General features: G+C 44.5%; 1 pseudogene; it reads left to right on the top strand.

Moving 5' to 3' along the window:
- The first annotated feature begins 1,856 nt into the window (after positions 1 to 1,856).
- On the top strand, positions 1,857 to 19,940 carry LOC132023001 (small ribosomal subunit protein eS24-like; annotated as a pseudogene).
- Positions 19,941 to 23,425: the final 3,485 nt, after the last annotated feature.

Genomic DNA, 23,425 nt, shown 5'->3' with positions numbered 1-23,425 from the left:
ATCAAAGTCCCCTGGCCGGCAGACTGTCTAGTGCCAGTGTGATGAGAGAGAGGTCCACGTGACACCGTCATTCTGCTCCTTCTGTAAATGCTTCTTTCTTATTTTTATTTTAAATACATTTTCTCTTTCTCTCTCTTTTTATAATTTTTAAAAGATTTCTTTAAGAGTAATCTCTACATCCAATGTGGGGCTTGAACTTACAACCCTGAGATCAAGAGTCGCTTGCTCCACTGACTGAGCCTGCCAGATGCTCCTATTTTAAAGATGGTTTTGTTTCTTTTACAAATGCAAGAGGTAGGACTGTTAGACCGTAGTTTTCCATAGCGGCTGCACCAAATGAATGTTCCCACCAACAGTCCACAAGCATTCCCTTCTTTGCTCCCCATCACCAATACTGGTTATTTCTTGTCTTTTTGGTATTTTCTTGTCTTTTTGTCTTGTCTTTTTCTAACAATATGAGGTGATGTTTCATTTGGTTTTGATTGGCATTTCCCTGCTGATGAGTGATGGTGAGTACTTTTCAGGTACCTGTTTGACTTATGTATGTCCTTTTTTGAAAACTGTTCAGTTCTTCTGCCCATTTTTAAATCAGATTGTTTTGTTTTATTGCTATTGAGTTGTGCAAGTTCTTTAGAGTTTAGATGTTAACATTTTATCAGATACATGATGAGCAAGTATTTTCTCCCATTCTGTCGGTTGCCTTTTCATTTTGCTGATGATTTTCTTTGCTATGCAGAAGCTTTTTAGTTTGATGTGATCCCACTTGGTAATTCTTGCTTTTGTTCCCTTTGCTTTAATGTCAAGTCCAAAAAATCATCATCAAGACCAATGTCAAGGAGCTTACCCCCTGTGTTTTCTTCTGGTTTTATGGTTCCAGATAGTATGTTCAAGATTTTAGAGCATTTTTAAGATGATTTTTGTATATGGGTGTAAGATAGTGGCCCAGTTACAATTTTTTGCATGTGACTTCCCATTTCATATCATTTATTGAAGAGACTATCCCTTCTCCATTCTATATTCTCAGCTCCTATGTTGTAAATTAATTGGCCATGCATACCTGGGTTTATCTCTGGACTCTATTCTGTTCCATTGAACTATGTGCTATTGTTTCTTTCTAATGTTATACTGTTTTAATTACTATAGCTTTGTAATAGTTTGCAATAGGAAGTGTGATGCTTTAACCTTATTCTTAAGATTGCCTTGGCTATTTGGGGTCTTTTGTGGTTCCATACAAATTTTAGGATGTTCTATTTCTGTGAAAAATTATATTGGAATTTTGATAGGAATAGTAGTGAGACTGTAGATTGCTTTAGTATGGACATTTCAACGATATTAATTCTTCCAATCAGTGAACACATAATATCTTTTCGTTTATCTGTGTCTTCTTCAATTTCTTTCTTCGGTGTACTGTAGGTTTTGGTGTACAGTTCTTTCACCTCCTTGGTTAAATTTATTTCTAGGTGTTTTATTCTTTCTGATGCAATTACAAATGGGAAATCTCAATTTTTCTTTATGATGGTTGGTTATTAGTGCATAAAAATGTAAGTGATTTTTATAAATTGATTTTATATCCCTCAGCTTTACTGAATTCATTGGTTGGTTCTAATAAATTTTTAGTTTTCTATCTATAACTTATTATATAGTCTTTCTATATTACATTTTCTTTATATAATTTATTTTGTTATTATTAAAGAAATTATAAACATACCCCATAGGCAGAATTCCATGCTTACCACCTCCTAATGTTATGACCATGATTAGGTTTCATTCTATGGCAAAGGTGAAGAGACTTTGCAAATGTAGTTAAGGTCCATAATGAATTGACCTTAAGTTCATGAAGAGAGAGATTTACCAGAATGGGTATGACCTCATCAGGCAAGCTCAAAGCAGAAGAAACTCGAAGCAATAGACCTTTCCCTGCTGGCCCTAGTGAGGCCAACAGCCATACTGGAATTGCCTATGGAGAGTGGCAGCCCATTGGAGCACAGACCCCAGTCCTACAGCTGTAGAAACTGAATGTGCCTGTAGCCTGAGTGAGCTCAGAAGGGCATCCTTCCCAAGCTGAACACCAGATGGGAACCCCGCCCAGCTGATACTTCACTGTTGCCTTGTCAGACGCTGAGCAGAGGACCCAGCTAAGCATTCCCGGGCTCCTAGCCCATGGAAACTGTGAGATAATAAATATGTGTTGTTTTAAGCCCCAGAGTTTGTGGCGATTTGTTACGCAGTGATATAAAACAGATAAACACACAAAAGGAGGGGGAGAAAGTAGTACGATGAGGTGCTGTTCAGACTGTAGTCCATGGACCCTGATGTCTTCAGTCTGATTCTGATTCATGAGGAGTTAAGTAGAGAAGTTGAGGATGAACGCTGAGACACTTTCATAGCAGTATGACATTGCCATGACCTCAACGTGTGTGCCACTGGACGCATCTCAAGGAGCTGGGTGTAGACCAGTTGGGTTTGTTATGCTTACGTGATGACTTGCGTATGGTGTGACCTATGTACCAGATACATGTTACATCAGGCATAATTTTAAGTTTAGTTTGGCAACTAGAATCTGAAAGTGTATAAAAATAGGAGAAATGTAAGCATTTATTTTTATAACTTTTAAAAAATCAAGTTTGTTTTTAACTTAACAAATTATTAGCTCAACTGGGAAAATAACAATCCAGTGGTTTTTTTCCTGCTTATATATAGTTCTTTTAAGTCTGCTCCAGCTTGGGGCTTAAACTCACGACCCCGAGCTTAAGAGTCACCTGCTCTACAGACTGAGCCAGCCAGGAGCCCCTCCAGTGATTTATTTTTAACCCTGTTATTTTGATGCCATATTTCTTTTTTTTTTTTTTAAAGATGTTATTTATTTATTTGACAGAGATCACAAGTAGGCAGAGAGGCAGGCAGAGAGAGAGGAGGAAGCAGGCTCCCTGCTGAGCAGAGAGCCCGATGCGGGGCTCGATCCCAGGACCCTGAGATCATGACCTGAGCTGAAAGTAGAGGCTTTAACCCACTGAGCCACCCAGGCGCCCCTTTGATGCCATATTTCAACCACCATAGCTTGACATAGTCAGGAACTGCTGAATAATGTAATACAGAAATCCAACCATGGAGCAAATAAACCAGTGAACAATTTTTCATTGTAGCTTAAAGAATGCACAGATTTAGAAATGTGGCAATTCTAGGACATCTGCAACTTGAACCCGATGGTGATACGAACAGTTTTTTTAACTTCATTGCCGATTAATACAACTAGCTCTGAACTACTGTATAAGACTATGAAAGAATACATGATCAACAGATGTAGTCAGGAACTAAAGTTTTGTGCAGGAGAGTGTGTTGTGCTAGCACAGCTGAGGGCGCAGAATGTCCCGGAACAGTCATCTGGATTAAGTAGCTCATTAACCAACGTACTGCTTCCTTCATTGAGAAAGTCTTGCTACACCAGAAAACCAAAACCAAAACCAAAAAATCAGGTGAACTAGTGTACTTAGTGATTAATGAAGAATCTGTGAATTCCATAAAGGCAAATGCATTAAATTAAAGATCATCCTGTTTCTCTGTGGTAGACAGAAGTGGAACCTTATTTCCTTATGGATGCTGAGGTACAGTGTTTGTTAGAGAGAATTTGGAGAGAATTCTGTCAGAATAAAATGTAGAAAGAATTTGTTACGTTTCTGTGAGATAAGGAATCAGTTTGATTCAGTGTTTAAAGATGTTTGGCATCCAGACTTGCTGATTTGTCTGATAACGTAGATATTTTTAATGACCTTAAAACTTCCTTAAAAATAACAAAGGAGGGGCCCCTGGGTGGCTTAGTTTAAGCATCTGCCTTTGGCTCAGGTCATGATCTGGGTGTCCTGGGATGGAACCCTGCATTAGGCTCCCTGCTCAGCAGGAAGCCTACTTCTCCCTCTTTCACTCCCTCTCCTTGTGTTCCCTCTCTCCCTGTCTCTCTCTGTCAATAAATAAATAAAATCTTAAAAAAATAATAACGGGGCCCCTGGGTGCCTGGGTTAAACCTGGGTTAAAGCCTCTGCCTTCAGCTCAGGTCATGATCCCAGGGTCCTGGGATCGAGCCCCGCATCAGGCTCTCTGCTCAGCGGGGAGTCTGCTTCCCCCCTTCTCACTCTCTGCCTGACTCTCTGCCTACTTGTGATCTCTGTCAAATACATTAAAAAACAACAACACACACAAAAAACAACAACAACAACAAAGGAGGGGTGTCTGGGTGGCTCAGTTGTTTAAGTGTCTGCCTTAGGCTTGGGTCATGATCTCAGGGTCCTGGGGTCAAGCCCTAGATCAGGCTCTCCGCTCAGCAGGGGGTTTACTCCCTCTCAGTCTCCCTCTGTGCTGTCTCTGTCTCCCAAATAAATAAATAAAATCTTAAAAAAAATAACAAAGGAATATAACAAAAGATCAAAAGGAAAAAACAAAAGTTAGACTTTCTATAGGTTTTCATGACATATTTCAACAACAGTCAGAAATGTTGATGGGAGACTGTTTCTGTACACTTGTACATCTATGAATCTGAATTTTATTTTCCATCAAAAGATAATGCACATGTAAGGAAACTATGGCTCTGGGATCTATTTTTTTCAATCAGAAGATTTGGGTAATTTAAATTGAACCACAACTTTACAGGATATATTGATGGCACTGGCTACTGATCAAAGACTGGAGATGAATTCTTACAATACAGCATTATTTGTTCCATTTTTGATAGAAGTTAAAAGGATACCCCGAGCTTGCTGAAATTACTGTAAAAGCTCTTCTGCCATCCCAGTCAACATGCTTCTATGAGGCTGCTTTCTCTACTAGAAATGTCATGACAACAAAACATAGAAAAGTTTAGATGTACATTATCCCCTGTGAGTAGTATTGGCAGCAATTCAAACAAAGTTAGATGATTTAACAAGCAAGAAGTAAGCTTACTTGGCTTATTAAAAACTTTAAATATTGACATATATGATTTTTGTTCAAACTGTGTGCAGAGACATTTAATGCAGGGAATCTCTATCTTACTCATAACTCTCTGAGCTATGCTTGGGGAATTGCAAAACTTTATGAATGTAAAATAGCAATTCTCCAAATTCATCACTTATATAATGGAATGGGAAACATATATGGTTTAAAGAATTCCTTTCTATTTCTGTATGGTATGTTTGTTCTGATTATACTTATTGAAATACAATTTTATGTTGTTGAACGCAATGAAAAATTTAAAAATTTTTATGTTGAATGTCTTTTTCTTTTAAAGATTTTATTTATGTATTTGACAGACAGAGATGACAAGTAGGTAGAGAGGCAGGCAGAGAGAGAAGAAGGGAAGTAGGCTCCCCGCTGAGCAGAGAGACTTGATTCTAGGACCCTGGGATCATGACCCAAGCCGAAGACAGAGTCTTTAACCCATTGAGCCACACAGGCGTCCCAAATGTCTTTTTTTTTTTTTTTTTAAATCATTTAGCTGTCTTGGCAGTTCACTTTTATTGTACTTTATAAAAGCGTTGGTCTACAATAAGAAATTTTTTTAAAAAAGTAAATCCTTCCTCTCTCCCAGATGGATAAGATAGTACATGGGTATAAAACTACAGGGACTAATAGTACTAATAATACACCTACAAAGACCCAGTCACCTTTCGGCATTCTTGTCTCAGCTCTTCCCCCACTTACATATCTTGCCCGAGTATATTAAAGCAAGTCCCAAATAATATATAATTTTACATGCAAGTACTTCCATATGTATCTCTCAAAGTAATAACTTTAAAACTCTAACCACAATATTATTATAGTCATCCAAATAAGTAATTGCTAATAGTATCTAATATCTGGGTTATAGTCACTTTTCCCTGATTATTTCAAAAACACATTTTTGTAGTTGTTTTGTTCAAATCAGAATGAAAATAAGGGCTGCCCACCATATTTGGTTGTGACATCTTAAGTCTCCTTTGATCTAAGGACACTGTCCTGTCTTTTTTAAAACTAGATGTTTATTGAAAAACCTGAGTTCTGTGTTGAGTAGGGTTTCTAACATTTCTGGATTTGGCTTGTTGCTTCCTGGGACTGTTATTCTATCCTTGATAGCTCCTTCTCCTGGGAGTTAGAATCAACGCCTAGATTCAATCCAGACTTCAGTTTCCTTTTTCCAAAATGACTTCCTCAGTGGTGCTGTGCTCTTCCTACTGCATCACCCCCAGCAAGCACATAAAGTCTGGTCGCCCACTTTCGGAGATGCTAACTGACATTGATCCGTGGGTTTAATTTTTCACCCTGATCCATTCATTATAATATCCTCCATTGACTTTTAGTGAATGGTTTGCAGTCATTAATTACTACTACCTGGATCTGTTTTTCATTAGGAATTCACAAAATGGTGATTTTCTAATTATCTCATTGCTTCTTCATTTATTAGCTTGAATGGCTTTCTAGAGAAAGAAACATTCCTTCTTTATTTGATTACCTTGAAATATAGTCTGTAGAGGAAAGCAGGAAAAATGCTCAGTTCTTTCCTTTCTTGTATTGATTTTCAGAATAAGAAATTTGTGCCTTAGCAACTTCCCAAGATGATCAATTAATTTTTTTAAAAATATCAATATGAACTCATTGATTTTCATATAGTTGATGTGTTTCAGAACATTGTTATCATTATTCAAATGGTCTCATCTCTGGCCGGTGGAAGAGACCCTTCAAGCTGACTCTTGAGTTGTGTTTGTCATCTCTCGGCTAGCAGCTGAGAGCTCCTTGTTTTCAGGCTCACAAGATCTACCAGGCTTATGCTGTATACTGTTCGCCTCACATCTGGAAGCAGCCATTTCTCTAAGGAATCCTGGTTCCTTTTAGTGGGAGTGAGCCTTTAGGGGCCACAGTCTGTGTTCTACATGTCTAAGTTCTTTTTCTCAGGGACTGGAAGAACTCACCAGGGGCTGAATACATTGGAGTTTGGGGCTAAGGCCATGGCTTTATTTTGAGAGCCTAGTGAATGCATCATCCTTAGGGGGCCACTGGGGAGGGGACCTGGGTCTCCTGACCTGGGCCACTTGAACCCCCCCCTAGAATATCTAACTGATCTCATGCATGCATTTGTTAATTTATCATTAATTTGTCCTTCCTGCCTTCATTCAGCAAATACTTAAAGAATACCTATTGTATCTGCTTTTCGGGCCCCAGGGGTATAGCATTGAACAAATGGTACAGTCCCCGCTACCAGAGATGACTTTGCAGGGAGGGGAAGAAGACAACAGACACACATGTGATAGGGTGTAGGAGGTGCGTTTCTATTCTGGGTAGTCTGATCAGTGTTGGAGCAGAAACCTGGAGCAGACACTGAGGGAGGAGGCCAGGTGGAAGTCTGGGGGAAGTGCTAGGTTAGAGGGAATGGCGGGCGTAAGGGCCTCAAGTCAGCAGTGTGCTCACTGATTCCTAATACCGCAGACACGGACAAATTCTTTGCTATCCAAGGTTTCAACATTTCTTACCAGCTGAAAAATATTTTTTTCACAGTAAAATTTTAAAGTTTACAGCTTGTCTTTCGAGAACGATCCTTCATACGGTGACTTTTAGGTCATCACTCATAAGGTCTTACAAAATATACCATCTTCTCCGCACCCCATGCACATATTCCTAAAAACAACTTTTCTAATTCCAAAAGTCACAGGTGTTGATTGCAGAACACATGGAAAGCACCAAAAAATAACAGAGCAAAATAAAATGAAAGTAAAACAGAAGCCATCTCCACTCACAATCAACCTCTGTAATATGGCAGTTGGTGTCCTTCCATTCTTTTGTAAAAATGCTGTCCAGCTGGGAATTCTATATTCTGCCTCCCCACTTCAGGCATGGTCTTCGGTGGCTGTAGACATTTCTAGTTTTTATCTGCTCAGTAGTTCCCTGTCAGAGCCAGAGTTCCTCACAGAGCTCTGGCTTACACCTGCCGGCTCAGATTGTCCCTTCAGACCTAGGGTGTGCCCTGGACCCCATCCTTCCTTGTCTCCAGGGGACATAGCGCTGGGTCCTGCCATGTCCACATCGCCAACCAGTTCTTGCTTCTCGGTCGGATAGAAGTGACAAGGAGAGTGTGTCCTCCCCCTCATTTCTCCTTCATACCGAGAGAGATCATGGTGGAGAGGGATGAGGCACTGAGGAGAGGAGACAAGCAATGCTTCAAAGGTAACGGCGGAGCCAGAAGGTAATCGAGTCTTCTTTAAAGGGTAGAATTTATTTGGGGGTAAAATAGAATTTTCATTTGCTGGGTTTGCTTTCATCACCCGAGGCCATGTGTGGCATCACAGAGGACCTGAGCACTTGTCTATGGGGAGAATACTCCTAACAAATTTAGACGTGTGTATAGGGGCGATGTCCACCGAAATGAGAACACACAGTTACCAGGTGTGAGGATTTCGATAGATCTTTCTTGGGAAAACAGTGTAAGTCGACATACAACGGGTGCCTTCATACTGACAGAAATGTATTTTTGAGACCCAGAATAGCTCAGTGGTTAGAAGAAGGTTCCCGGTACCAGGATGTCCAGAATGAACCCCTGGCTTTGCTGCTTCTTTGCTGTACGATCTTTGGAAGGATGGTAAGTAACCTCTACTTTCATTTCTACTTCTGTAAAATGGGGATGATCTTGGGGGCTCTCAGGAGACCTTGTGACTTAGCCCATGCACGGCACTTGCCACAGGGCTAACGTTCAGCAGGTGTCCAGCCCGTGCTGGCCGTGTGGACCGACCGGAGCGCCTCGCAGGTTATCAACCTTCTTAATCTTCAGAACAACCCAGTTCAATGCTCGTAAGCATCATCCTCATTTTACAGAGGGTTTAACTGTGGCAGGCAGGTTAACGACTGGCCCAAGATCTGACACATTGGGAAGTGGCCCAGCAGCATTCAGAGGCAGACAGTCTCTCAGCTCAGAGCCCGAACTTCACGGTAGTGTCTGATATAATGACCCCTATTTAATCCTCCTGGCAATCCCCTCCAGAACTATGCAGTCCGTTTCTCATGAATGCTTTTTCCTCCTCAAATATGGATATAAATATGGATTTGAGTTTAAAATGAGGTTTTCTGTGCCTCCTCAGTCCTCGAGCTGTGGCGCCTTGTCCTGGGCTGTCCCTACTTCTCCAGCTGCACAGACTTTTGACCTTCACAGTGAACTCCCCAGACCCTTCCTGCTTTTGCTTCCTTGCAGGGAGCGGCCAGCAAGACTGCAGTTACAAAATGTGTCCTTCTGCAGACAGTTGTCCTCATGGTCTGCTGGCCATCTCTCGACATTTGCCCCTTCTCCCTCGTTGTGTTCCGTTTTTAGAAAAGACTCATTCCCAAGGCTGCTTACTTCACGCCTTATTTGTATCTGTAAGAGATGGCCCCTTTTGCAGAGTTCACACCCCAGGTGCCCGGGAGTGTGACTCAGAGGGCCACGCAGGGACAGAGAGATAGCAGCGTCTGGCCGCAAAGGAAGGAGAGGCATGACTTGACATAGTGTTCACTTTGGAGGAATATATTCAGAGGCTGCTTTGGGCCAGTGCTGGGAATAAATGAGGAAGAAGTTCCCAGCCTGGTCTTATCATCTAGCATGGGAGGCAGATGCATAGCAGGTGCTAGGGTATGACGCCAGATAGAGGACATGTAGAGGTCAGGGAAGGCTTCCTGGAAGAGACCCTGAGCTGAGTCAGACCCAGGTTTGACCAGAACATCATCACCTGTGTAACATCATCAGCTTCTTTGGCTTTCTTTCCTCACTGGCTAAACAGAGCTGTGGGGACAATAAACGTGGGCCATATGTGGCACTGCAGGGTTGCCTTACAAATCACAGCAGGTGATGCTATTATTAATATTGTATCACCGTTAAGGACAAAGGTTGCTTTCTAATGACATGCCCTCCTCGTGGTATATTCAGAGATCACATTCACTTCCGGTAGAGAATCCCAGCCGACACACACAGCTCTTTAAAAATGTGATTACACAGAGAGGAACGAGCTTTTTTTAAAGGGGGTTATAAATTGATTTCATCTCAGCCCGTTTGCTGCAGCCCTGGCCCCAGCGGTCTCCCACTTTCTCCTCAGTGAGTGCGCCATGAGCCCCATGAAACATTTGGAGATTTGCAGAACCCGAATCAGACTTTCCATCCCCAGTGCTGACTTGCTTCTTGAATGATAGCCACAAAGACGTCTCCTGCGCCTTTAACACATTTCCAGGGATGTGTAATTATGACAGCGGTGGAACATTCTTGGCTCCCTGGGAGCACACACTAGTGATGATTCTTTTATCATATTGCCATTATTTCTCCACAGAGTACAACTGAGCAAAGCCAAGTTACTGAGACATAAATGGTGTGAGCACGTCATTGCATTACATGGACGTTTTCCCTCCCGTGGCCTTTAATAATTTATACCTTAAAGAAGACAAGTAGCTGTCCAGCTAGCTAATTAAAAATACTGGATCTCACAGACGAGAAGTCGGGTTCTTATTAAAGTGTCCATTCGCTACCTTGACAGTTTCTAAGAAGCAGATATTTTTGCTGCTGCAGATAGAAAAACCAAGATCCTCAGCCATGGGAATCTGCTCTGGAGAGCAAATGAGTCCAGGAGGTTCCCCCGTGATGACACAGCCCTCGGGGCGAAATCAGATGATGAAGTGGAATGCCAGCAGAAGAAAGGGCAGTTCTCGTTAAATAAGGGAACTGGAACCTTCTCGATTCCATTATCAGCCTCTGGTCCCCATATTTCCATCGTTTCGCAATGAGGGGCTTTTCTGGTCTTAAGCACCAGGCTCCCCTCGTAGAGGCCAGGACTTCACTGAGGCTAGGTTCTCTGGCCACGGAGGCCCCGACCAGAGCTCCAGGGGCTGCCAGTCCACATGATGTGGGATCACCTGCCTCTGCTCCCTCCCTGAAGTCCTCTGATAGTCAAGGGACAAAACAATTGTTTAAAAAAGGCATAAGCCCCCAAAGGTAAAGGGACTAGGCCCAGAGAGCATTGCAGAGAGGGAAGGCCACAGACTCAGGAAACAGATACCCACGGGGTCCCTGGCCTAGTACACTGGGGGAGCCGAGCAGCCTGCAGGCCCCGAGAGCTAGAGGCTGGCCCCTAGGCTCCAGGGACAGGAACCACATGTGCAGGGGGCACCCTGCGGGCTGGGAGCTGTCCTGGACCCCACCACCAGGCCACCGTGTTCTCCCGTTGACCCACATCAGAGGAGGCTGCTCTGTGATGGGACAGATGAAGCTAGCAACAGGACAGTTCCTGACCGCACCTGAGCTGGACAGCCGCCCGGAATCCTGCCCCCACCTGAAGACCAGCGACCGTGCCCATTCCTGATGAAGGAAAATGACTTCTTTTTTTTTTTTTTTTTTTAATTAATTTATTTTTTTTAATATTTTATTTTTATTTATTTGACAGAGAGAGATCACAAGTAGGCAGAGAAGCAGGCAGAGAGAGGAAGGGAAGCAGGCTCCCTGCGGAGCAAAGAGCCCGATGCGGGGCTTGATCCCAGGACCCTGAGATCATGACCTGAGCTGAAGGCAGAGGCTTTAACCCACTGAGCCACTCAGGCGCCCCAGGAAAATGACTTCTTCACTGATGACAGCATTAGCCCACTTCGTGCCCTGCAACTCCTGGATGAAATGCGATTTTCCTCTGTTGCCAGACGGCCCCCACTCCAGAGGGAAAGGCTGGATCCCTGAGCTCTCCCCCAGATCACCTCACTCAAGTCCAAACCCTCACTGAGACACATTTCACAGGCCGCGGCCTCTCTCAGTGCCACAAGACTGTGGTCCCTGGTGGACACAGACAGGCCCCCAGACCCCACCGGCCGCCCCCACCCAGTGCAGACATCGAGGGCTAGCAGGGTGCCCTGGAGAGATTGGACCCCAGGGGACTGAGGCCGCTGGAGTGCCAGGGCTGCTGTGGAAGGGCTGTATTCTCCGAAACGGGGGTGACATGACTGATGCCATCACAGCTAGACCCCCAGGCCCCACCCCTGCCTGGCTCTTAGGAAAGACAAAGCAAAGAGGAACCCAGACTCTAACAGGAAGGGAGACGAGGGCAAGAGACGAAGAGAATGTCTCCTGCCGAAGCATATTCTTTTTTTTTTTCTTTTTAAGATTTTATTTATTTATTTGACAGAGACACAGTGAGAGAAGGAACATAAGCAGGGGTAGTGGGAGAGGGAGAAGCAGGCCTCCTGCTGAGCCAGGGAGCCTGATGTGGGGCTCCATCCCAGGACCTGACCATGACCTGAGCCGAAGGCAGATGCCCAATGACTGAGCCAGTAGACACCCCAGCTGAAGCATATTCTTTAACAAATACATAACCGGAGCAAAATAAGTTGGAAGGGAAGTTATACATGAAAAGAGATTCATGAGCTTTTTCAACCAGTAGTCAAGTGTGGACCTTACTTGGATTCTGATTTCAACACACCCAGAAATGGAACCCTTTATGAAACAACCAGGGAAAGATGAATATTGATTGCATCTTTGATGCCATGAGGAAATTCTCAAAAATTTTTAGATGTGGTTCTTAGGGTTATATTTACATAAAAGATTCCTTATCTCTCAGAGGTGCTGTGAGAATGTGTGCAGGTGAAATGTTTTGAATTCTGGAATGCTTCAAAATAATCCTCTGGGGGGTGCGGTAAAGATGAGCCAGGACTGGCATGAAGGGAGGTATATAGAGGTTTATCATTCAGTTAGCTCTGCTTTTCCTCTATGTTTGAAATTTTCCACAATAAGAAATGAACAAAAACAAGAAAAGCAAAACAAAAACAGAAGAAACTCCTAAAGGTTGACTTTCTTCCTTTGTCTCTTCCTTTTTTTTTTTTAAAGATTTTATTTTTAAGTAATGTCTACATCCCCCATGGGGCTTGAACTCACCACTCCAAGATCAAGAGTCACATACTCACCGACTAAGCCAGCTGGGTACTCCAGGTTACCTTTCTTTAATCTCACAAAAATGCCTTGGATTATCCAGACCCCCCTGGACGTCAAGCCAGGAAGAGCATTCCATCCTCAAAGCCTACAGACAAAGAAAACAGGCTTTAGGAAGCTCTTTGAAAATCACATAAACCTTATCAAGGAGATTAAGCAAAGAGGTGAAAGACAGTCCCAAGCCCCATCGTACATTGCTGCCTCTCCTCCTCCCCACTTCTCTGCCCCCACTGTTCAGTGAGTCTGTGGTATCTGTGGACAAGGCCCCTTTCATAATCCAGAAGCCACCTCGCTAGGCAGCTTGTTGGGGGGCGGCTGGAGGCTACGAGGTCAGATTTGGTCCTGGGTAGGGACAGGGAGGTGTCTTGCCGTTGATGCAAGGAAGGGGATGGAAATGCCCTCCACTGATCAGGTAAGTGGAAGGTGGGGGTCAGAAGGAGAGGGAAACCCCAGTGGTGGCCCCTGAATATGGGCAGAATGAAGGGCAGGGTGGGGTTGGACTCCTGGAGGCAAGGAGCCCCAGGGTTTTCCTAGCTGGGTGTCCAGCACCTAGGACAGCTCTCCGTACCGCCGTTGGATCCTTGGCAGGGATGCGTGAGAGGTCAGCAAAATGCAAGGAACTGTGAAGAAAACCGAGCACCGGGCTGGTAAGGGGTGGGGGTGGGGGCAGAGGGAAGACAGGGAGGAGAGATTTAAGCTGAGTCCTGAAGAATGAGAGCTGGGGAAGAGCAGCGTGTGCAAAACTCCCCGGTCAGGAGAGGTGTGCCACGGTGAGGGCAGAGAAGGACAGGGTCACTGGGGCCCTGGGAGGGCATGTGATAAACCTGGAGTGTGGAAAGGACCCAGTCACAGGGCCTCCCGGGCCATGGTGGAGCTGCAGCTTTAATTCTGGGTGCCATGGGAAGCCGTTGGAAGGTTTCAGCCTTGGAGTAATACCGTTTGGTTTACATTTTCAGAAAAATCATGCTGGCTACTATGTGAAGGATAAGGGATGGGGAGTGGAGGATGCAGGGGACAGCTGAGGGCCAGGCATCTGGCTCAGAGCTGATGCTGGCTGTTTGGAAGGGGAGGTCACACTGGAGATGGCGAGAAATGACTGGACTTAAGTGACCACTGGACAGGCAGCCAGCCAGGTGTGGGGATACATTTTATGTGGACAGAGGAAGCCCCTGACTTCCGGCTGGAAGGATGGTGTTGTAAATCAGAGAGATGAGGAAAACGGAACAAGTTTTGAAGGAAAAATAATGAGTTCAGAGTCGGATGTATTGTGTTGGAAAAGTTGGTTGAAGGTGTACAGAGGAGGTCAGAAGGGGGAGGAGCCCAGAGGTGGCATTTGAACGGACAGCTGTCACAGCATAGGGGGCATTAAAATCTGGAGAGGTCAGGGGACACAGAGAGATGAAGTGGCCCTGGGGAGGCTGGCATGGGAGACGGAGCAGGAGGGAGAGGGGCTGAGGAGGCAGGGTGCTGACCGGGCCCGGGGCGCCTTCTCCAGGACCTCGCACTCTTGCTGGCAAGACCCGCTGCTGTCCCGCCAGCCTGTGGGGGCCCCTGAGGCTGGAGCGCACCATTTCTGCTGGAGCCTCTGCACTTGTGCTCTGCTCCTTCTGCTCCTGATGCCCTCCCTAATCTAGGCTTTTCTCACTTCTGGCCATCCTTGAAAACTCAGCTCACTCTGCCTTGATGTCACCCTGGGGTGGCAAGCCTGCCTCTCACTTGCTCATTTTCCAGGCGGGTGCTGCACATGTGTCCGTGGTGCCCCCCAAACCACAGAGAATGCTGATCAAGTTCTGCAAGGGCTCTGGTAGAGCCCCGCTCTGTACTCAAGGTGAAGGGCAACCCAACTTTTGGCCTTTTATTCCCTAGATGAGTGTGTGGATGAGAGTCGCAGGACATTTGGACGAGTTCTGCATCACGGGCTGGCATCCCACCCTGGAACATGGTAGCGATACGGTGCCTCTTGTCTAGCTGCCTTTCTCATCCTTTGTTTCAAGGGGAGAAGGATTGGGAGGTGGTGTTGGCCTTCATGTGGGCCCTGAGGCAGGGACAGGATTTAGAAAGGGAGGGAGGAGGAGAGGAGAGCAGGAGTGGAGAGGAGGCCACGGGGTGGAAAAGTCTGGCAATTGGCATCTGGGACCATTTCAAAGACTCTCTTTTGACGGAAAGAATGCTTTGCTTCGGTCATGTCAGAATGGGCATTTGTTCCTTTTTTAACCAACTCCTATACGCAGAGGTGTTCCTCACGCTCTCTCTCTTGAAGCCCTTCATGGTAAGCGCCGTGACTGGGCTGCAGGGTAGGGTGGGTGCCTGAGAGCCGGAGAGGAGAGTTGTTGAGGGTTGGGGCAGGGAGCAGGGAGCCAGTACGGGTCCTGGAGGAGAGCAGGGCCAACACCAGGGCCCCGTGAGAAGAAGACCGAAGAAGGAGCTGAGGTCTCAGTGAGATGCTGCTGCTGCCATCCAGGTGGGAGGCCAGAACCTTGGGAGGCCATCCGGATCAGAGCACTGGCCTGGGCCTGAGGCCCTCATGTAGCTCCCAGCAAGGTGGGTCCCAAGCTGAAGGCGAGGAGTGGGCAGAGATCCCTGTGGGGAGTTTTCTCCGAGTCCGGAGAGTGAAGAAGTATGCAGGGAACAGGGCAGACCCCCTTCGCAGTCTCATTCAGCTGCTTTTGTCTGCTGCTTTGGGCTGCATCGAGAGAAATCACCTAGGCCTTTGGCACAGGCCAAGCCACCCCTGGAATGCTAAGAAGCACTGTTCTGAGAGGAGGCCACCTGGAGCTGTCTGGCCCTGGGATGACAACAAAACAGAGAGAAGGCCCCTAGTTACTCAGGGCTGGGCCGTGTGCTAGTACACGGTTAGCAAATGCCTCTTTGAGAAAAAGGGGGCCTGGTTTATAAATGCTCCCACTGGGGCCAATTTTCAGCCACCAGCATAACCTCACTGAAAACCATTATAAGGGCCTTCTGCCCTTATAATGTGAATGAGCCCAAGGACACAGATAGTAATAAAACCAGAATGAAGTAATGAGTTTTGAGTATATTTTACCTTCATTTTTAGTATATTCTGTTTACTTAGAAGTTTACATGATATAATTTTTAATAATGATGGCTGAGGAACTGGCTCGCAGATCTTCTAAAAATGTAATCCTCAGCTCTTGAGACATGGTCCGAGCCCGTCCAAGCCAGTCCGAGTAGGCGACTGGCTGAGGCTGAGGACAAGTGTGGCTCTCGGCTTGGGGAGCCCTTCCTGGCAGAGCTGCCAGGCCGCAGGCTGCGGCACGCTGAGGTCAGGGGGTGGGAGACACGACCCGCTGACTTTCAGGAAGAGCTCAGACCTGGGACAGCTGGACCAGCACCTTTTCTGTAACGCAGATCCTGAAACTGTCTGATTTTTAACCAAAAAGAAGAAAAAACAAATTTAAAACTTGCATTTGCAAGTGTCGTTTGAATCAGAAAGGCTACGATTAAGACAATGTATCAGTGTTAAAATTAAAGCGAAAATTAAGCACACGCCACTTTATTAGTCAGCATTTTAAGGCTGTATTATTGTGAAGTTCAGAAAAAGAGTTAAAGAATCTATTTAAATGCAAATGTGCCATAAAACCGACTAACAGCAATGCATCTCCAAAATGCTCTCAGCCTGTCTTTCAATAGACTCTGCTCATAATAGCATTGGGTTTTTTTGGTTTGGGTTTTTTTTTTTTTTCCAACTTGGGGAACAATATCTCTGAGCAATCCTGGCAATCCTGTGTTGGTGGAGAGCAGCTGTGTGATTACCTGGGGCGGGGGGAGGTACGAGGTGGGTTGGGGGTGGACCTGGGGCTCCCACTGGGGCGGAGTCCACGCCCGTGGCCTCCCCTCCCCCCACCTGTTGCTTTCAGTGCTCTAGAGCAGTGGACACTGGCCTTACCCCCAGACTAGGGCACAGTGTGGAGCCCCCACTCGCGGACCGAAGGAGACCCTCCTCCAGAGGGGGCAAGCACAGCACCTGACTCAGAGGAGGTGAACTGCCCTGGGAAAGCTCCCACCCGGTGCAGGAGGGAGGCGGGGAGGTAAGAGACCCTTGCTGAGCCCTTATGCTGTGCCCCATGCCAGCCTCACCCTCCCAGTGGCCCCATGGAGGAGGTCTTAGTGCCCTGGCTTTGCAGAGGCTGGGAAGAGGGGGCACAGGTGGTGGGTGGTTGTGGACGTTCGGCTGCGGTGGGAGGACTGACTGGCTCTAGCCCCCATCCTGCATGTGGAGGGGACACAGTGTCAGGCAGTGAGGGCAGAGCTCGGTGAGGAGCCTGGCCTCGTGCTGGGTGAAGCCATCTGCTTCCCAGAGGCAGCTGGGCGTCCGTCTCCATCAGGGCCCGGGCCCACTCTGGGAGCAGTCAGGGAACCCAGGTGTATCCAAGGGCCCTGGGGACCCTTGACCCCTCAACTAAGAGGACACTGTGCGCTGGAAAGCCTCTGGAACTCCCAGAGCAGTGTAAGAGCTACTTCCTTCAAAGCCCACCTGGCACAGCTCTCCTTTTCTCTGTCCTTGAATTGTGGGCACCTCAAGGTAGGAGCGTAGTCCTGGCAGGACCAGGCCCGGCCCATGTGAGCAAAAGAAATGTGTGGAGTGTTGGGAGACTGCTCTGCAGCTGTATAATTTACAGAGAGGTAGATGCCTAGCTACTATAATTTTAATATAAAGTTAGCCTTTATGGAGCTTTTTTTTTACTTCGGTTTATTTGGATCATTCACAGTTTGGTTTGAAGGACCCCATGCCATGGTGTGTTCTCTCCATATCTCTCCTTCCCCCTCAGAGGGCCCCCTCCCTGCAGGACCCACATGGGGATGCCCCACCTTGGGAAACCTCCATTTCTGTCCTTTCTCTGTTTGGGGACACCGTGGGGGTGGGCACCGTTTGGGTCTGGGATGGCTTTCCGCCTGGGAGAAGAGACCAGGGCCGGGGCCAATGAGGGGGCTGAATGTGGTGCTCAGGGCTTGGAGTAAATTGGTGCAGGCAGGTCAGCATCCATGTTGTTCCGCTCTTGGGAATGCAGCCAGGCAGAGATGGCCTGCAGGGGACTGACTGCAGAGGAGGGGAACAGCAACTAACGAGGAAGCATGAGACAAGCTGTCACCTGGGAGAGCTCGCTGTGTACCAGACACACGCACTATTTTATGGGTTCTTCCCTCCAACTATCTGTTTGCAGACGGCATAATTGTGAATAGGCAAAATCTTCAGGAATGCACTAAAAACAACTAATTGGGGCGCCTGGGTGGTTCAGCCGGTTAAGCGTCTGCCTTCGGCTCAGATCATGATCCCAGGCTCCTGGGAAGGAGTCCTGCATTGGGTTCCTTGCTCATCAGGGAGACTGCTTCTCCCTCTGCCTGCTGCTCCCCCTGCTTATGTGCATGCACGTGTGCGCACTCTCTCTTTCTCTCTGACAAATAAATCTTAAAAATAAAAACAAAAAGAAAGCTAATGAATGAGCTCAACAAAATTACAAAATACAAAATTAATTCACCAAAAAATATGAACTGTATATACAAGATAAAAAAAAATTGTAGTTGTATACATTTGCAGTGAATAACCCAAAAGTGAAATTAAGAAAATAACTACAGGGGGACCTGGGTGGTTCAGTCATTAAGCATCTACCTTTGGCTCAGGTCATGATCCCAGGGTTCTGGGATCGAGCCCCACATCACTGTACCTGCTCAGCAGGAAGCCTGCTTCTCCCTCTCCCACTCCCCCTGCTTATGTTCCCTCTCTTGCTGTATCTCTCTCTGTCAAATAAATAAGTAAAATCTTTAAAAAAAAACTCATTTGTAATAGCATCAAAAAAAAAAAAGAGGAATAGATTTAATTAAAGAAGTATAAGCCATGAATGTTGAAAAGTATAAGATATTATTGAAAGAAATTAAAGAAAACCTAAATAAATAAAGAAGACTTAATATATTTTTAAAGATTTTATTTATTTATTTGAGAGAGAGAGCCTGAGCAGCGCAAAGGGGCAGCAGTGGCCGGGGGCGGAGAATCTGAAGCCGACTTCACACTGAGCACAGAGCCCGATGAAGGGCTTAATCTCACAACCATAAAATTGTGACCTGAGCCAAAAGCAAGTCAGACCCTTAATGACTAAGCTACCCAGGCACGCCCAGAGACTTAGTATTTTTAAGATGGTAATACTCCCTAACTAACCAGCAGATTCAGCACAATCTCTATATATTCCCAAGTGCCTTTTCAGTTGAAATTGATAAGCTGATCTTGAAATTCATATGAAAATGCAAGGGACCAGCAATAAGCGAAACAAAGAACAAAGTGGGAGACTTGCACATTTCAAATTTACTACAAGGCTACAGTATCAAAAAGTGTGGTGCTGATATAAGAATAGACATACAGACCAATTAGATAGAATTGAGAGTCCAAAAAAAAAAAATTCTTATTTATAGTCCATAGATTTTCAGCAAGGGTGCCAAGACAATTTAATGGGAAAAGAATAGTCTTTTTAGCAACTGGATATTCATATACAAAAGGTCCTTTCCTCAAGCCAGACACATGTCAAAATTAACTCAAATGGATCCTAAAACCTAAATGTTAGAGCTCAAATGACGAAACTCTTAGAAAGCTCTCTTTTCCTGCCCAGCTGCCTGAAGCTTGGCCACCATCAATGACACAGTAACTATTCAGACCAGGAAGTTCAGGACCCACCGACCACTTCAGCGGAAACAGATAGTCGTTGAAGTTCTTCACCCAGAAAGGCAACAGTACCTAAGACAGATTTTCAGGAAAAACTGGCCGACGTGTGCAAGACCACACCAGATGTCATCTTTGTATTTGGATTCAGAACCATTTTGGGGGTGGCAAGACAACTAGCTTTGGCATGATTTAGGATTCTTTGGATTATGCAAAGAAAAATGAACCCAAACATAGACTTGCAAGACATGCCCTGTATGAGAGGAAAAAGACCTCAAGAGAACAGTGAAAGGAACTTAAGAACGGAACAAAGTCAGGGGGACTGCGAATGCCAGTGTTAGTGCTGGCAACGAGTGAGCTGGAGACTGGACAACAGAAGGAGTAAAGATTCTGCAGGGACTTCATCTGTGGTGACTGCAGATTTTTCACGAGAGGGCTAAAAACTAAGAACTTTGGGGGCGCCTAGGTGGCTCAGTCGGCTAAGCAGCCCACTGTTGGTTTCGGCTCAGGTCAAGATCTCAGAGTCATGAGATCAAACCCCATGTCTGGCTTAGCCCTCAGAAGAGTCAGCTTGTCCCTACCTCCCACCCAGCTCCGCCCCTCTCTGCCCCTCCCCCTGCTCATGATCTCTCTCTATAATAAATAAAATCTTTCAAAACAAAAACAAAAACAAAAAACCCACCGAACAAAAGCCAAGAGCTTTTATGTGGACAAAAACCCCCACCAAAAACAAAAAAACCTAAAACAAAGAAACAAACAAAAAACCTCTAAGAAAAAAATATAGATATAAATGTTTATGACCTTGTATTACAACAAGCATTCTTAGATATGACACCAAAAGCACACGCAACCAAAGAAAAAAAGATAAAACAAATTTCAGCAAAATTAAAAAGTTCTATGCTTCAAAGATACCACAACAAGGTAAAAAGATAACTTACAGAAGAAAATACTTACAAATCATATATTGGACCAGGAATTTGTATCTAGAATACATAAGGAACACTTAAAATTCAATAATAAAAAGACAACCTAATTTTAAAACAGGCAAAGTATCTGAAATAGACACTTCTCCAAAAAGGATTACAGATGGCCAATAAACAGATGAAAAGATGCCTTAACATCATTAGCCATGGGTTGGGGGATGCAAATTTAAATCACAATGGAATGCTACTTCACATTCACTAGGATGACTAGAATTTTTAAAAAGAGGAAATATGGGGCCCCTGGGCCGCTCAGTTGGTTGAGTGGCCGCCTTCAACTCAGGTCATAATCCTGGAGTCCCAGGATCAAGTTCCACATTGGGCTCCCAGCTTCATGGGAAATCTGCTTTTCCCTCTGACCTTCTCCCCTCTCATGGCCTCTCTCACTCTCTCTCTCAAATAAATAAATAAAATCTTAAAAAAAAAAAAGGTAAGGAACCCCTTATATGCTGTTGTGGGAGTCTAAATGGTACAGATACTTTGGAAAAGTCTGGAAGTTCCTCAAAAAGACAAATAGACAGTTATCATATGACCAGGCAACTCCACTCCTAATATACCCAAGAGCAATCAAAACATGTCTACATAAAAACTTACATACGAATGTTTGTAGGTATATTATTTATAACAGCCAGAAAGTGGAAATAACCCAAAGGTTTATCAACTAATCAATCAAATGTGGTATACCCATATGATGGAATGTTACTTAACCATAAAAGGAACTGAAGGACTTAAACACATGACAGCATGGACGAACCTTGATTATGGTAAAAGAAAAAAGCCAGTCACAAAGACTACATGTTGTTTGATTCCATTCATAGGAAATGTCCAGAATAGGCAAACCCATAGAGACAGAAAGTAAATTAATGGTGCCCTAGGGCTGGAGGTTTGTTGGGGGCGGGTTGGGGGGGGTGGTAAATGGGAATGATTGCTGATGGGTACAGGATTTCTTTTTTGGGTGATGAGAATGTTTTAGAATTGAGTTACCTATTCTGTGATGGGTAAGTTTTAGTAGTTTGTGGGTTTCAACAATTTGGTCCATATCGTGTAGTTTTCCAAATTCATTTGCACAGAGATTTAATTATTGCTTTAATGTCTCTGAGATCTCTAGTTATATTTCCTTTTTCATTCCTGATTTGCTCATTTCTGTCTTCTTTCTTTTTCTGTTCGTTAGTCTGAGTAGAGAAAATCAATTTTATTGGTCTTTCAAAGAACCATTTCTTGGTTTCATTGATTTTGTTTTTCTGTTTCCAATTTTATTAATAACTGCTCTTCATTATTTCCTTCCTTGTACTTACTTTGAGTTTATTTTACCCCCTTCTCCCACACAGTTTCTTACACAGAAACTTGGATGGTTGCTTTGAGACATTCCTTGTTTTGTAATACCAGCATTTAATGTGGTAAACTCCTTTCCCACTTTAGTTATATCCCACAAATCGTGATATGTTTTAGATTAATTTTCTTTCAGTTTAATATATTTTCTAACTTCCTTTGAGATTTCTTTTGAAAAAGTGTGTCATTTCTTTCCTAGTGTTTGGAGAATTTTCAGTTATCCTCCTGTTATTGATTTATAGTTTAATTCCATTATAGTCAGAAAGTGTATTTTGTATGATTTAAATCCTTTTAAATTTGTTAAGGTTTGATTTATGACTCATGGTGTGGTCTGTCTCGGTAGTCTGCTATTGTTGTGTGGTGTTCTATAAATATCAATTAATTCAAGTTAGTTGGTGGTGGTGGTCAGTTCTGTCTTTGCTAATTTTCTGTCTTTTATTTCTAGATAATGATATAGAGGATGGTTGCAGTTTCCAAGTACACTGGTAGATGTATCTACTCCTTTTCTGCTCTTGCAAGTTTTGCTTCTTATATTTTGATGAATTAATCTTGGGTATTAAACATTTAGAATTGTCATTATGCCTTCTCAGTGAATTGATTGTTCTGTCTGTATATAATGTCCCTCTTTAACTTATAATTTTCTTTGCTCTGAAGTTTATTTTGATATTCATATTGATGAGGGAGCAGGAGGCTGGCTGAGGACAAAGCTAGAGCTGGCGCCTGCAGCCCCCCTTTCCATCCGCTCCCCTCCATAGGTGTAGCATTCCTCAGGCACCCCTGACTGCCATAAAATGATAAATAGTTAACTTGCTAAGATCACAATTCTACAAGACAGGAATCTCCCTTGGTTTGCAAATGTCCTTGAGATTTACAAACAAAGAAGTTACCTTATCAATAGCCCAAATTCCAAAGACACAGAACTCAGTTTCTCAAGCCTAATGTCACCCTCCCCTCCATATAAAGGGAAGGAGGCGGAGGTAGAAGAAAAAGTAAATAAAAGTTAAATTTCTTTAAACCTAAATCTCATTAACAAGGATGTTTGATGGCAGGAATGTAACATTCCACCAGGAGACTCTCAATTGTCTTTACTTAATAGTAACTAAGCCTTCAATATCCTGATAGTATTCTTTGCCCCAATAGCCCTTTGTCCTCACCTACCCAACTCCTGCGTATATAACCAACCACCCCTCACAACCCGGGGCGGCCGCATCTCTGCCTGCCCACGGGCCCTGTCCCCGTGCTTTAATAAACCACCATTTTGCACCAAAGATGTCTCAAGAATTCTTTTTTGGTCATCGGCTCCGGACCTCAGCCCACCAAACCTCACCTAGGTTCTAGAACTTCATCAATATGGTCAAAAGCTTGCTTTGTTTTGGTTGGGGCTTCCAAGTTACAGTTTTTTTTTTTTTCACTCTTTTTCTTTTACCCTACCTCTGTCATAATATTTGAAGAGTTTCTTTAGACAGTATGTACTTGGGTCATTTTTTTAAAATCTGTGCTGTTGGGGTGGGTGGCTCAGTGGGTTAAGCCCCT

The sequence above is a fragment of the Mustela nigripes genome, chromosome 8 (assembly GCF_022355385.1).
Source record: "Mustela nigripes isolate SB6536 chromosome 8, MUSNIG.SB6536, whole genome shotgun sequence".
Classification (NCBI taxonomy): Eukaryota; Metazoa; Chordata; class Mammalia; order Carnivora; family Mustelidae; genus Mustela; species Mustela nigripes.
This window is presented reverse-complemented; position numbering and strand designations above follow the sequence as displayed.